This window comes from Alligator mississippiensis, chromosome 5, assembly GCF_030867095.1.
Source record: "Alligator mississippiensis isolate rAllMis1 chromosome 5, rAllMis1, whole genome shotgun sequence".
Lineage (NCBI taxonomy): Eukaryota > Metazoa > Chordata > Crocodylia > Alligatoridae > Alligator > Alligator mississippiensis.
In genome coordinates this window covers 32033703-32048728 of record NC_081828.1, presented here as the reverse complement: position 1 = coordinate 32048728, position 15026 = coordinate 32033703, and the positions used below count along the sequence as shown (strand labels likewise).

The window sequence follows — 15026 nt, the reverse complement described above, 5'->3', positions numbered from 1 at the left end:
GTCATGACTTCCAGTTTCCTGAGTTAAAGCTCCTAAAACTCTTGACAGTGCATCAGTGTAGTATACTGCAGGTATTACAAACCCTTTCTAATATGGATCATTTATTCTCTAAAATGGGAATTAGAGAATATTTAACCAACTGTCAAAGATTTCAGCTGTCTGGCTGTCAGCTATAACAGCCACATATTATAGTTGCTTTAAGAATTTATTTTAAAAAGCAAAAATTCAGACTGCAGTTAGGCTGGGATACATATGCATCTTGCATGATCCTATATAATGTGCCTAAAGGGTGTCAATAACCAGTAACGCCAGCCATCTATTCAAGTTGAGAGGAATCGTATAACACAATTCCATGTCACATTAAAAAACAAAACAAAATGAAAAGTACAGATTGGGAGTTACTGGAATTTTTTTAATTTGTGGATTTCTGAATAATGCAATCCAACAGAGAATGGAAATGGTATAATCCATGGGTTCACAAGCATGGAAACACACATTCAATAGCTTCTAGTCTGCAAGCAGAAGTAGAAAAGGGAAGAAATAGAAAGTGAACCATTGGTTGCCCATAATGAAAGGTTTTACAGTTGCATCTTCATCTGGGGTATGGATCACAATTGCTTTACAGAGCAGAGAGCCAGACCTGTTAAATATATTATTTTCAGAGGGACAGGTTGAACCTTATAGCAAGGAATTTTTGTTTCATCCAACTGAATCCTTTGTTATTACAGACATCCAAGTGATATAACCTTATTCATAACTTTTTCAAGCTCTATCTTCACTAATTGTTTTCTGCCACTGATCCTATTAGAAGGCTGTTCTAATAAATGCATGTCAGTAAAAGCATAAAGCATGACTTACATTACTACAGAATTGACCTTCTGCTTTCCTGTTACCTCAGATTTAGTTGGGGAAGGGTACATCAGCTACTGAAAGAAAATATAACATCTAAAATAATCAACTTAAAACTGTGCATTTTTTGTTTCTCTTCCTTTTTTCCCTGGATTTCATTGTTTCTGTCATTTCAGTTTCATACTCTTAATGATTTTGCTTTTTGTGTCTCATATTACTCTACACCAGCAGCTGGCAACCTTTTTAGCTGCAGGCCAGTAACCCAGTTCAGGAAACGGATGGGTGGGCACTAGAACCCAGCCACTACCAGTGCCTTCTCCCTACAGCAGCACAGGAAAGTGACTGCTGCAGAAGTGCCCCACCACTAAATGCTGAAGTGTCACATCCATGGGCCAGATAAAATGGCTGTGGGCCTTTGGTTGCCAAACCCTGTACTACGCTGAAGAAATACTTCTGTTAGGGGTATGGGTCACAATTGCTTTACAGAGCAGAGCAGAGAGCCAGACTTGTTAAATATATTCTTCTTTAACTCTGCTTCCTCCCATCAGAACTACTTTGTATGGTTTTTGTGGAGAGGAGTTAGGGAGCAGTTTCCAAGCTATCAAGGGACAACTTTCTGTTCCTTTATCACTTTTTCTTGCATCACCCCTCCACCATTTTTTCTACTTAGTGGTCCTCTTTTTCCCTCATCACCTGATTGTACTTGTCCCATTAATCTGTCCACAGTTGTGTCTGATTCTAGGATCAGAGAACCACCAGTGGCAGGATATATTTACACTGCAGTCACAGAAGAGACTGCAGTGGAATGAATGCACCTAAGCTAGCTTTAAACGAGCTAGTTTGAGTACTGGAGCAGTCTAGGCATGGCAGCACAGTGCTCAGCCCAAGCTGTAATAAAATTAAGTCTCTGTATGTGTTGGCTTGTACCACTTGTTGATGAAGTGCCCATTTTAATCATCTTTATAGGGTTTCAGAAAGCAGAACTTAGGACCTAGCTAATTGTATCTAATGCTTGTCACTTCAGGATGTATGCTTTTAGCACGTGGGCGTTTGCATTTGTAGCTTTTATATGAAAATTGACACTTATGTGTAGAAAAGCACTTTTTACTTCTCACAGATCTGGTTATGTTCTAATACTCTAAATTTCAGTTCCAGAACACTTTGTAAGCTCTAGTAAAACAAGGATTTTTATAACAGAAACTGATAAGCTTGAAACTGTAACTGCATTAGTAGGTGACAGTATAATACATTTAGCTCTGTAGTATAGTTTTAATGAAGTAGTGTTGAGTGAGGGCATTATTATAATTTGGTGTGTGATTGTATTGCATAGCAAAGGTTGTCATTATGGAGTAAGTATTCAAAAAATATTAACCTACTTGTAATAAATACAATTAATAATGTACATAAAAGAATGAAATTAAATACATTTTCTATCAAAAAGAATTATTAATGAACAGAAAGTGGACAGCATAGATTTGATGACAGGAAGGTGGCATCTAATCTGAATTACTGAGTGACCTAGGAAGCTTGCTTAGAGGGATTACAGAATAATTATGTTAATATGCAATTATCACCTCATTTCTTCTGTAGTAACCTCAAGATGTAGTGTAGTAAGGGTGTTATAGCAAGTGCTGATAGTTTGCAAAAATACTGATGTTTGAGATTTTTAAGACAATAAGATTAGCTTGAGGCATTTAAGTGATGATCTGTCATCTTGAAGACAGATCTGACCTTTGCACTTTTTAATGCTTCTAGTGTCTGGCTACAGGCAGTTGTAGCTGTAAAACTCATTATGGCTTTCTAAAAAATGAATATTTTATTTAAAAAAAATAACAGTTACTTTTCTAAATCCACTTATAAATGAAGTTGTGAGGGGGAAGGGTGTTCAGTAATTGGACATGTTCTACCCTTGGCTGTGCTGGTGTGAATCTGGAGTAATTACAATATAATTGGTTGCATCTATAAATCTAGACTAACAGTAACTGCGGTAAAGTTATTCCAGATTTAAAGCTGGAGTAACTGAGCAGAATATGACACAGTGTTTTAAATAATATCACAACCATTGTGAGCCTGATTTGACAATGAGTACAACTGTGAAAGCTTTTCAAGATAGGTTTGTATCGGTTTGGTTTTATATAGTGCCTTCCATAATTTTGGCACTGTTGCAATATCAATGATTTGTCATGCAAGATTTTTGTCAGGAGATGTCGTTTTATTTATTTATTTATTTGAAATTGGCTCCGCTGTCTTGCTTAGAAAAATGCAGATAATGCTTAGTATGACACAAAATTCAATATTCGTTACTTTCAGCATTTATAAATCTCTTTAAATCCTTCAGTGTTTAAGGGGTTGATAAGCAAGTACAGTAAATATAAGTAACTTTCGTGTTGTATGATACCAAATGAATATCCCCTAAGCACATTCAGATCTCAGTTTAAAACTGCATTAAACCCTTTCAACCTAGTGTATCATTTAGGCATAAATTTCCAGGTATTAGAGTAGGTGATTGTATATCTAATACTTAAGCACATGCCAGGAGGGTTAAGTATTGATTTCAGTCTTGAATCTAGAAAAAGAATGCCTAAAATTGTAAGTAAACTTAGTTACACCTTTGGATAGCTCTAATACCAGCTGTTACACATGGCTGTTACCTTATTATGTACTGTGATAGCTGTAGGTTAGTAAACTACAGCTTGTCTGTTTAATAGCTGGGAAATTGCTGACACTAGCTTAAAATAAAATTATTAAAATATTAAACCCGATGCTATAATAAAGATCTTGGGCCTGTTGAAGTCTATGGAATGACCCGTGTTGAGACGAGAATCTTTTGAATAGGTGATCTGACTGTTTGTTTCTTAAGTTTCATAAATAGGTAATACCTGAAGAAGTTTATGAAAAATAAAAACAACTGGTATGATTTGTCTAATTATTTGTCATAATACTGATGTAAATTTCTGTCTGGAGGCACTTGAGTGATTTAATAATTACATAATTATTAAACTTATAGAACATGAAAAAAATTAAAGTGCTAAATTCTTTATATGTTTACAGTTGTGCGTATGCAACAACATCGTTTTGTAGCTTCATCATGTAAACTTGTGGAAAGTTTTCATGAAATCATTCTGATAATGAGGATTGCAATCTCCAAGCAGGCATGATATTCTCGGTTTGCCACCCTGCTGTTCAGGGGGTACCAATGAAGTTACTTTAAATGGGAAGCGTCTGTTCTTTCTCTGAACCCCTAACACCATAACAGATGGGTGGAACATGGAAGGTTTTACCTCAGAGGTGGTAACAGTGAAGCCACTCATTAACACTGAATTTACCACTTCGTTAGCAACGTTGCTTCCTGTTGAGAAAAGCTAATATAGGCTCTCAAATTAACTGAGCATACATTTGTCTACCTCTGTGAACATAATAAGATGAAGTAAATACAAATCTTTCAAGGATAATTAATTTTTAAAAATTAAAAACATTAAACTCTATTTCTGAACTATTGAATACCCAGCTACTATTGAAAATGTAATGTGTTTTGCTGATTTGGTTAGATCTGATAGGAAAAGAGTTGTACATCTTCAAACTTGCTTTTCTTTTAACTGACATTTGCACTGCTGCTTTTTAGCAAATGTTTGTGCTGCCCATTTTTAACTTGTGTATGGGATGTAAAGACACCTGCTGGCTGCTGCATTATCACCATTTTAGGGTGATAACACTGAATATGATCTTATTGGAAGTCTATTTTTATTACCATGGAAATTTGCCAATCTCAAAACTGCAGAGATCTTTAGAAATTACAGATTGGAAAGATTAAAAATTAATTATTTTGTTTAGTTCATAGGCTTGCGTAAGAACAGAGCTAAATTAGTTTAACTATATTTGTTTTCCTTTGTTCAATGGCTTTTTTAACATACTACATATATTTGTCTGATAATTGAGATGATTGTTGCCATAATTTTAAATGGGGGTTGTTCTGTGTCATTCTGCTGCTGATGGAAAGCTTTTTTCATTATATTATCACTTCATAGTCTTTAGTCCCACTTAGTTTCTATATGGTTGTACAGAATAAATTCTGGGAATGTTAAATAGTAATGTGGTTTGTTTGTATTTTTTTAACAGAAGGTTGAGGGGGGTAAAAAAAAGTGGGTTGATAAGTCTGCTTTGCTGTCCTTATAAACTGGTGCCAATATGTGGTAAGTAGGGATGGAGCTGAATTTGCATGAGGCAAGGCATTTGTGCCAGCTCCTATTGGAAGGGGTTATGGAATATATCTTAAAAGTGAACTGTAAAGGATAGAATAGACATGTTGGGTCTATTTTACCACTTTATGATGTATAAAGATTAAAGTATTTTTAACTTTTTTTTCCTTTAGGTAATAAGGATGTCAAGTGTGGCTTTCCTTGTTTTTAGTGAAGGACCATTGGGAAGAGCCATGGATGTTTGCTGTGAGTTCTAACACTTTAATAGAAGGAGTGTAGATAATGACTCTTTAGCAGGTGTTTTATTCAAAATGTTAATTACTAAATTTAGGTTAAAAATTAAAGCTCAAATGTGACTGGTGTCTCTTTTTGGGCATATATCATTTGAGGGGTAAATTGGTGTGCCACAAACCCACAGTATTTGCTCTGCAATGACTCCCAAGTGTGTTTGTCTAAGGAAACTAGTGCTTAGTGGTGCATTTTACAGTGCACTTACTTCCTTACCTGAGTCCCACGTGTATGCTCTCAGTGCATACTAAAAGGGAGTTTAATCCACTTTTGCTTATTGTCCTCTAAGGGTATACATGTAGAATTAGAGCTGAGTAGCTAGCATGCTGTAAGCCAGTGGTTCTCAACCTTTTGCACCTTGCATCCCACCAACCATTTTGTCAAAAAAACCTGTTCCCACCATGATAAAAACAAAATCCCACTTTTTCCAAGAAGTGTATTTTTATGTTTACATGCATTTTAGTATTTTATGAATCATTAATGGACATTTTCAAATGAGTTGAAGTCCCACCTACATGACCTTTGTGTCCCACCAGTGGTTGAGAAACACTGGTGTAAGTTAACATCCTAGCCAACTGAGCAGTAACTTATCCATGCAAAAACAATCCCTCTCTACACACTAAGAATGTCTGCTAAGTGGGACTTAATGCAGAGCAGTTGAGTGCTGTAAATTCACACCTTAGCTTATTGTGCACTGACTTGCATCTGCAGACAAGCCATTAATGTGTATCAAGTTCAAAGTAACTTATTCCAGTGTGTAATCAGAGTAAGAACCTCTTATACAAGTACACTGTTAAAACACTAAAGGTCAGGTCCAATTCTGCTTATTCAACATTTAAGAGTCAAAGTGTGATCTTATTCGATTCTGCTTGTGTCCCTCATATATAACATAATTTCATTTCAATCACAAATTACACCTCTTCCTTCGCACCATTCACTTTGTGCTGTCTGCTTTTTAGGGACTTGAACAGGAGGGAATAGGATTAGACAGCTTGGGTGCCTATACATGTGCTTCAATGCATTCTAATTGGAATGTGTTGGAGTAGCCTTGAGTTGAGTCTGGTCCATGTTCTAATTGGAACACTCTAGCGTTGCTGCAGCATCACATGTATAAGACCCCGCAGGTTTAAAAATGGCCCCTGGGGCACGTTAACTAAAGCTAATTGAATGAACTTTAGTTAAAACATCCCACAGTCATTTTTAAAAACATAGGGGCTTAGTACACGTGACACTATGGAGTTTAAATTAGAGTGGCTCTCCAGGACCCACTCTAATTAAAATGCCCTCCCATGCTTGCCTATACACCGCCAAGCATGTGTATAGGCACCCGTTAGTACCACTTGGGTAGTTTGGATCTGGCTTATAACTGACCTCACCAGGGCTTAGTGTGAAATAATTCACACACTGTGAACTCATGCCCTGGTTTTACTTCACCTTTAACTTTCCCATGTAGATAACCTCCAATTAACTCTTTTTCTCTCTCTTTAAATGGTTTAACTTTGACAATCCCAGAAGAGAGAAAAGAAACTTATCTGGCCCACAGCTGAGTGGTGCATGGCTGGTTCATGGTTTGGATCTGGAGTGCAGGGCCTCTAGGCTAGACCTGGGTTGTGGTCCCATGTCACCTGGAAATTTGGTGGTGGGGCAAGCAGGGATAGTGGTAATTATTGCAGCTCCCAGAGCCACAGCACCCACTGTTTGTCCTACCATTAAATTGCCAGCCTGTGAGCAGCCCCACAAGCCATCTGACAGGGCTTCACGCTCTGATCCAGACTGTAGGGCTGCTTGCAAGTGAGATATTTTGTGGTAAGATGACTGGCAGCTGCCATAGCCATTAATGTGGTCTTTCAGGCCACCATATATGTCCTAAGAGAGAAATAAAGGGCAGAAGCAATTTCTCTTCTTCCTTTTTCTTACAAGACACCTTTGAATTCAGTAACTGATTCTAGTACACAGGCCTGCTTTTATGGTTACTGTGATATGACATGAATAGAGGTGCACCAATACATCTGTCTGATATCGGATTGGCACCGATATAAAGAAAATTGGCTGTATCGGAAATCAGCCTGATGTGGCTGATAAATGGCCCGTGTGCATGTATAGCCTCAGCACACCATGTAGGCAGTGAGGAGCACAGCTTGGCAGCTTGGGGATCTGTGTGCAGCTGATAAGTCTGTTGTGGAGGGAAGGAGTGGGGGGGGCGGAGGTCAAGGCTCCCGTGGTGAGGGAGGGAGTAGGGCTGAGTCTGGGGCAGAGGCTGGGGTAGGTGCTGCACAGGTGGGGTGGGGCATGGGACAGAGCTGTGGCGCACACCCTGGGAGGGCATGGGGGGGTGGGGGGCAGCATGTGCCCTAGTATCTGTGTGGGGCGGGGCAGTTGCCACTGCAGGCTAGGGCTGGGGCTGCACCAGGCTCTTCCTGGCGGGGACTGGACTGCACCAGGCTCGGGGCGGGCAATGGTAGCACTGGGAAGGGGATTGGGGGGGCTATGGTGAATTATGGGGTGGCTGGAGCCACCCCCCCCCACCGTAGCTCCCTCCTAGTGCTGCCACTGCTGCCCACCCCAAGCCCAGCCCAACCCCTGCCAGGAAGAGCCTGTCACTGTCCTGGCCCCAGCTCACAGCAGCACCAGCCCACCCCTCGCACATCCGGGGGCACACATTTGCACACCCCCCCCCGATGAGTTGCAGCTCTGTCCCACACCCTGCCCCACCCTGACTAGGCAGTACCTGCTCCAACCCCACTCCTTCCCTCACTGCGGGAGCCTTAATCTGTTCCCCCCCCCCCCCACGCCCGTTCCCTTCCCCCTCCTCTTCCACCACGACAGACTTACTAGCTGCATGCAACTCTCCATGCTGTATCGGAATTAAGGTACCATATAAATTCATCCCTGCCCCCAAATTCTTCTAAAAGTTGCTTTCAAATGTCCTCGTTTGCTTGGTTAGAAAATGGGCTGTTTAAGATCTGACCATTAAAAAGGGGGCATGGTACATTTAAAAAAAAATGTAAATAAAGGGGTAACCCAAGAGATATGGAGAAAGGAAGTTGGGCTCTTTCCCTATCTACTGCTGTGAGTAATCCCATTGAAATTAGTGGGCCATACTCATGGTAGTAAAGTTAAGCGCGCGCACACAATTGTTTGTAGGACTGGGATCCTAAACTTGATTGGTTTTAAACTGCCAAAGTCTGTTTATACCTTTTTTTTCCTAATGAACAAATACCAATGATAGGATATTAAAAGAAGGAAAGGGGAATAATCCAACATTAAGACTACTAGATTAGGCTGAAATTTTTGAGTCCAGAATTTCAAAAAAGGTTGCTATCTGCCATCTTGTATTTCTTCCCCTTAGGGCAGAGGTGGGCAAAATGGTGGATCCGGCTGGCAGCCAGACTCCGTTTCCCAGCAGCCCCCGCCCATAAGGCTGGGGCTGGTCTCTATGGAGATCCCAGCCGCAGATGCACTGTGATATAGCACAAGGCTGGGGTTGCTGTTGAAACTGGCCCCAGCCATGCTGGCAGGGCAGGGCGCTGCTCTGAAACCCTGGGATCTTGCAGTGGGGGCAGCGTGGTCCGGGGCCAGGGCAGAACTGCAGCACACCACTTAGCGCAGGGGTACACAGGCAGCAGATCATGGTGCTGCCCCTGCTTGGAACCACAGTGTCACTGCTGCAAGCAGCTGGTGCACAGCTGTGATCTGCAGCTTGCACACTCTGGGCAGGGATGTGCAGGTAGCGGACTGCAGCTCAACCCTGGCTCCTTGCAGCAATGGGTGACAGTGTGGTCCTGAGCAGGGGCAGAGCCATGATCTGCTGCCCGCACACCCTTGCCCCAAGCATGCAGGCTGCAGACTGTGGATCTGCCCTAGCTCCGGACCAGGCTGCCCCCACAGCAAGATCCCAGGGCTCGGGAACAGCCCCCTGTCCTGGCCCACGCCTTGCCAGTGTAGCTGGGGCTGGTCTCCATAACAGCCTCAGCCTTGCACTATCACAGTGCAGCTGTGGCTGGGGTCTCCATGGAGACCAGCCCCAGCCATGCAGGCAGGGGATGCTGGGAAATGGAGTCCACTGCTGCCCGGATCCGGCCTATGGACCAAACTTTGCCCGCCCCTGCCTTAGGGTAACACATTATACCTGTAATTTATACCTTGCAGTATAACACACTATATCTCAAGGTATAGAGGCTGTTTAATATTCAAGTTTTAAAGTTAAGCGCTTACATGATCAATCTTGTATGAATATTAGGGTTTAATATATTAACTTTATTTGTTTTTTCAAAGTAAACGTGAAAGCATTCTGCTTTGAATATCTTAAATGATAACAATTGTTTTTAAGAAATTCAAAGTGACTGTTCAGATTATAGCCCTAAACCTCTGATCAAAATGACAAACTGCTAGAGAAATTGAATCAAATTAAAAATCACCATTATCCATTATTTCTAGGAATATCTAACTGCTATATTTTTTGTATTTTAGTGTAAATTGTACTTAATGGACAGATCAGCAATATGGATGATTCAAATACAAATACTGAAATTACTGGTGCTAAAGAAGAATTCCTAGATGATGACAACTTTATCTCTGAGGAAAAGGGTGGCATTCCTAAATCACAAGAGAGCGAAACGTCATTTCAGAATAATGATACATTGACTCTGCCTGAAGAGCTATCAAGGGACAGATCTGAAAAAGCCTTAAGCGGAGGCCAGACTTCTCTATTTATACATACTGGTGCTCCTACTGTTTCTAGTGAAAACTTTATCTTGCCGAAAGGAACTGCAGTTAATGGACCAGTTTCACACTCCACCTTAACTAAGACTTCTATTATGAATAAAGGCGGTGCTTCATTAACCACTGGGCAACCTATGGGTCATCATACAGATTCGTGTTCAACTTTGACAGTGGTTCACGACCTTCAGCTGCCTGCAAAGAGTACAACGCAGAAGTCAAGTCAGCACCAAGTTTTATTTTTGTTACCTGATGTAGCACATGCGAAGAACCTGACTCATTCCATTAAAAATCTACCTACCTCTGCTTCAGTTGGTTGTGATACGCAGAAATCTGTAGGAAATAGTGTAGATAGCACTTTAATAGGTGAAGTAGAAGTGTGTGAAGATGGCAAAGGTTTACTAGTAAAAGATGATTGTGTCAATACGTTAACAGGTGTTTCCTCAGGTACAGGTAGTTTCAGATCGGGAAGTGATCCCAGCTGGGATCCTCAGAAAGAGTTCATACAATTTCTTATGACAAATGAAGAAACAATAGAGAAGTCTCCTGTTCACTGTAAAGTAGGTCTAGAGAAAAAAAGAAAAAGAAAGATGGATGTTAGCAAAATAACACGGTATACTGAGGACTGTTTTAGTGATTCAAATTATGTTCCCAGTAAATCAAAATTACTAAATGTTGATTTTTTAGAGCAGAATGAAGAACTACAAGTAGTAGAACCACAAAAATATGCACTGACAAAAGTGAAGCCTGAATCAACAGATGAGGAGTTGGAAGCTGTGGACGCTATCCAACAATTGATTTATAGTCCCACTAATAAATGTGCAGAAGATACTTCTCCTGTTCACACTGGCACTTTTCTTTCTAATACTTTAAAAAACAAATGTGAACAGAGTGATTCAGAATCACCATCCACTTTCAGTACTGATGAACCATCGTTTTATCCCTGTACAAAGTGCAATGTGAATTTTAGGGAGAAGAAACACCTGCATAGGCATATGATGTATCATTTAGATGGAAATAGTCATTTCCGTCATCTCAATGTCCCGAGGCCCTATGCATGCAGGGAATGTGGACGGACCTTTCGAGATCGTAATTCACTTCTTAAACATATGATAATTCACCAGGAAAGAAGGCAAAAATTGATGGAAGAAATCCGTGAGTTGAAAGAACTCCAGGATGAGGGTAGAAGTGCACGTTTACAGTGTCCTCAGTGTGTATTTGGTACTAATTGTCCCAAAACATTTGTGCAGCATGCTAAAACCCATGAAAAAGATAAAAGATACTACTGTTGTGAGGAGTGCAACTTCATGGCTGTGACAGAAAATGAATTGGAATGCCATAGAGGTATTGCTCATGGAGCAGTAGTGAAGTGTTCAATCATCAGTGGTGATATGTCCCAGAGGAAAACACAGAAAAAGACTTCAATGAAAGACCCATATCTAGGGTCATCAAAAAAGTCATCTACATATATGTGCAAGATGTGTCCATTCGTTACGTCTGCCAGAAGCATTTTAAAAAAACATATGGAATACTTGCATCCAGCTTCATGTATTGATCCTTTTGGCAGCCATCTTAAATTAGAAAAAAGGAAAAGTAGTGTAATTGAAGAACCTTTAGATTTTGGTAGCAGAACTAAACAGTTGATCAAACAATCATCTACATTTCCAAAGAACTCTGTTTTAAAACAAGATGTAAAGAGATCATTTGGCTCAACTTCACAATCCAGTAACTTCGCAAAACTTCACAAGAGGCCCCACAGGATACAGAAGGCTCGGAAAAGCGTTTCACAATCAGCTGTAAGTGTGTGCAATCTAAATTCTACCAACAAGGCTATTTTTATTAGAAATAGCGTTGACCAAAAATCTAAATATTTTCATCAAACAGCAAAGCAGAAAGCTAGTGTCAAAGCAAGTAGTAATTATTTTCATAGACACAAATATGAAAACAACAGAATGATTAAAAAATCTAGTGACTCTTATCCTTTACATTTTAAAAAGGAAGAGTCAAGCTCTGTCAGTTCTTTATGTTTATATTCAACAAATAGTTTCCATAATAATAGTTTTATCAAGGATTGTCATAAGCTTGATTCCAAAAGGTCAGAAGGCTATAAAGATCATAGGCATGTAGCTATAAAAAGAGTGGTTAAAGAATCCAAGAGGGAAGGCTCTGTTACAGGAGAGGATTTGGATTGCTATCCAGATTTTCTGCATAAAATGACTGTTGTTGTTTTACAGAAACTTAACTCTGCTGAAAAAAAAGACAGCTATGAAACGGAGGATGAAAGTTCATGGGATAATGTTGAATTATGTGATTACACTACACAGTCTGTGGAGGATGAGTCTTACACTGATATTAATCAGGAGCATGTAAACCTATTCCCCATATTCAAAGGTAAAATGGAGGATCGTGAAGCTGGTGATAAATCTTCTCTTAGTTATGAGCAGAACGATGGCTTTTATTTTGAGTATTATGAAGATGCTGAGGGTAGTAACTTCCTACATGATTTACACGATCCTCAGAACTTAGAAAATGTAGGAACGACATTGCCAAAGCATAATTCAGTTTTTCATTGGACTGATTTGTCACTTGAGAAGAAGTCCTGCCCATACTGTCCAGCAACATTTGAAACAGGTGTTGGATTGTCTAATCATGTCCGTGGACATCTTCACAGAGCTGGATTAAGCTATGAAGCCCGTCATGTTGTTTCACCAGAGCAGATAGCAACAAGTGACAAAATGCAGCATTTCAAAAGAACTGGAACAGGAACTCCTGTTAAACGAGTTAGAAAAGGTACGGTTTCTTAGTTCGGGTGTGCAATGAATGGGGATTAAATTGTCTTTTGAATATAAAAATAAGTCATTCTGAAAGCTTTTTTTTTACACTTGGTATTAAAATTTTACCATAGTTAATGTAATTATGTAGAGCAAAATGGTTGAAAAAAATATAAATAATTATTTTCCTTTTTAGCTATTGAGAAATCTGAAACTTCTTCTGAACACACGTGCCAGCTCTGTGGAGGTTGGTTTGATACTAAAATTGGATTGTCTAATCATGTGCGAGGACACCTGAAAAGGCTTGGCAAAACCAAGTGGGATGCGCACAAGTCTCCAATCTGTGTTCTAAATGAGATGATGCAAAATGAAGAGAAATATGAAAAAATCCTAAAGGCATTGAACAGTCGCCGTATTATTCCCAGACCATTTGTCGCTCAGAAACTTGCATCAAATGATGACTTTTTATCTCAAAATGTTATACCTCTTGAAGCATACCGTAATGGCCTAAAGACTGAAGATATATCAGTGTCTGCATCAGAGGAAGAAGGGCTGAATTTCCTAAATGAATGTGATGAAACAAAAACAGTACTGCATGATGAAAAAAAAAATCAGTCACTTACACTGATAGAACTTCTGAAAAATAAAAGGTTAGGAGAAGAAAGGAATCCTGATATTTCTCCGCAAAAGATTCATAATCAAACTGCAAGAAAGAGGTTTGTTCAGAAATGTGTTCTTCCATTAAATGAAGACGGTCCATTGATGTATCAACCACAAAAAATGGACTTGACTATGCAGTCAGGTAAGAGGACATTTCTGGCTAAAAATACTTCCAAAGAGTTTTTTATTTATTAGAATGTGTTTGCCAGTGTAGAATATTTTCTTAGAACCATATTCAACTTTTTTCCTTACTTTGCCAAGTATTAAATGAGGAAAGAGTACAATGAGCTTTTCTTGAGTAACCTTCCTGATATTAGTGTTCATCAGTACTGAGACCTCTCTCATGGAATATAATTCTTTTTCTGCATTTAGGTAGGTGCGTAAATTTAAAAAGGGGCCATAAATGAGCAAAAAATTAAAACCAAAGCATAATTGGTTTGCAAAATATATTACTCCCCCCAAAATCAGTTGAAATAGCTGAATGCAAACATTAGATTTTTCCAAACACTAGTTCATGTAAAAGCAACATTTATCCAAACTGACAGGACTATTTGTCGGTATTACAATGGCATGGTATTTCAAAATGATGAACTGTTATTGAATAATACCAACATGTTAGGCAAACATACTCTTTCTGTGTAAATTAATGCATGTCTGTTATAAAACTGTGGCTGGTGTGAGAAACTGCTGTTCTCTTCGGTCCTGTCTAACCTGGGAGAAGAACTGTGCTAGTTAGAGCTCTGAATACAGTTGTTGCCTGCAGGGTTCTAACACGCAATTCCTGACTTGTTGTGGACAGATTTTTTTTTCCCCTGAGAATTGTGCTGACAAAACAATTCTGCAATTTTAAGACTGCTTTCTAGATACTCCTTAGCACAGCTTTGAAAAATGTTCTTTACACAGCTGTCGCACACTATCTGTTTCCACTGTCGGGGAAACACTTCTAGCATCCTTTGATAACACTTATGTGTATATAAAGTTAGCATGTTTCTGCTCCTAGTTTGGGCACCACCTTATAGTACTGCAATATCCTTTATATTGGCGTACAGGATCAACGTTTTTGTTTTGCTGGTTCTCTTGATGTTATCTAGTGAGGAAAGTAAATCTGGCAGTGCAGTGCTTAATAGTTGTTCACCTGTATTCTTATCTTTATGAAAAACATCTTGCTTCTGCAATAGAAGTTGTCTTTACCACTCAGGTGAGGTCTGTCAGTCAGTTCCTTAACAAAGGTTGCTTTCCAAAATGGCCTTATAAAGGTGGAACAGAATTGTATTCAATGCTCGTGGGTATTTTTGGTTGTCCCTTAAAGAAGGGGAGGTTGCCTGACAAGAAAGTGTATATTTGGCAGGTTTACTCTATTTAGAAAACCAGAGTAGACAGTTTTCCAAACCTGGCATAGTGTATACTGCTTTGTGTTTAATATTTTACTAGTGAATGTTAGGTGCCACCTATTTGGCCGTATTGCAAAATCAAGTAATAATGAGCCTATACTTGCATAATACTAACAATTTTAAATGGGGCCCCTGAATTACTTGCGATCTAA

General features: G+C 39.5%; 1 protein-coding gene across 6 annotated transcripts in view; it reads left to right on the top strand.

Moving 5' to 3' along the window:
• The window catches only part of ZNF644 (zinc finger protein 644), an 84619-nt gene that overhangs the window by 53163 nt on the left and 16430 nt on the right, over positions 1 to 15026 (top strand). Inside the window, exons 5-6 of one of the 6 annotated variants that reach the window (XR_009462374.1) lie at positions 5219 to 5291; positions 9804 to 9894. The exons of the other annotated variants lie outside the window; for them this stretch is intronic. The gene's annotated coding sequence lies outside the window, so the exon portion shown is untranslated. Of the gene's footprint in view, positions 1 to 5218; positions 5292 to 9803; positions 9895 to 15026 lie in introns of those variants that run through there. 6 annotated transcript variants of the gene reach the window in all.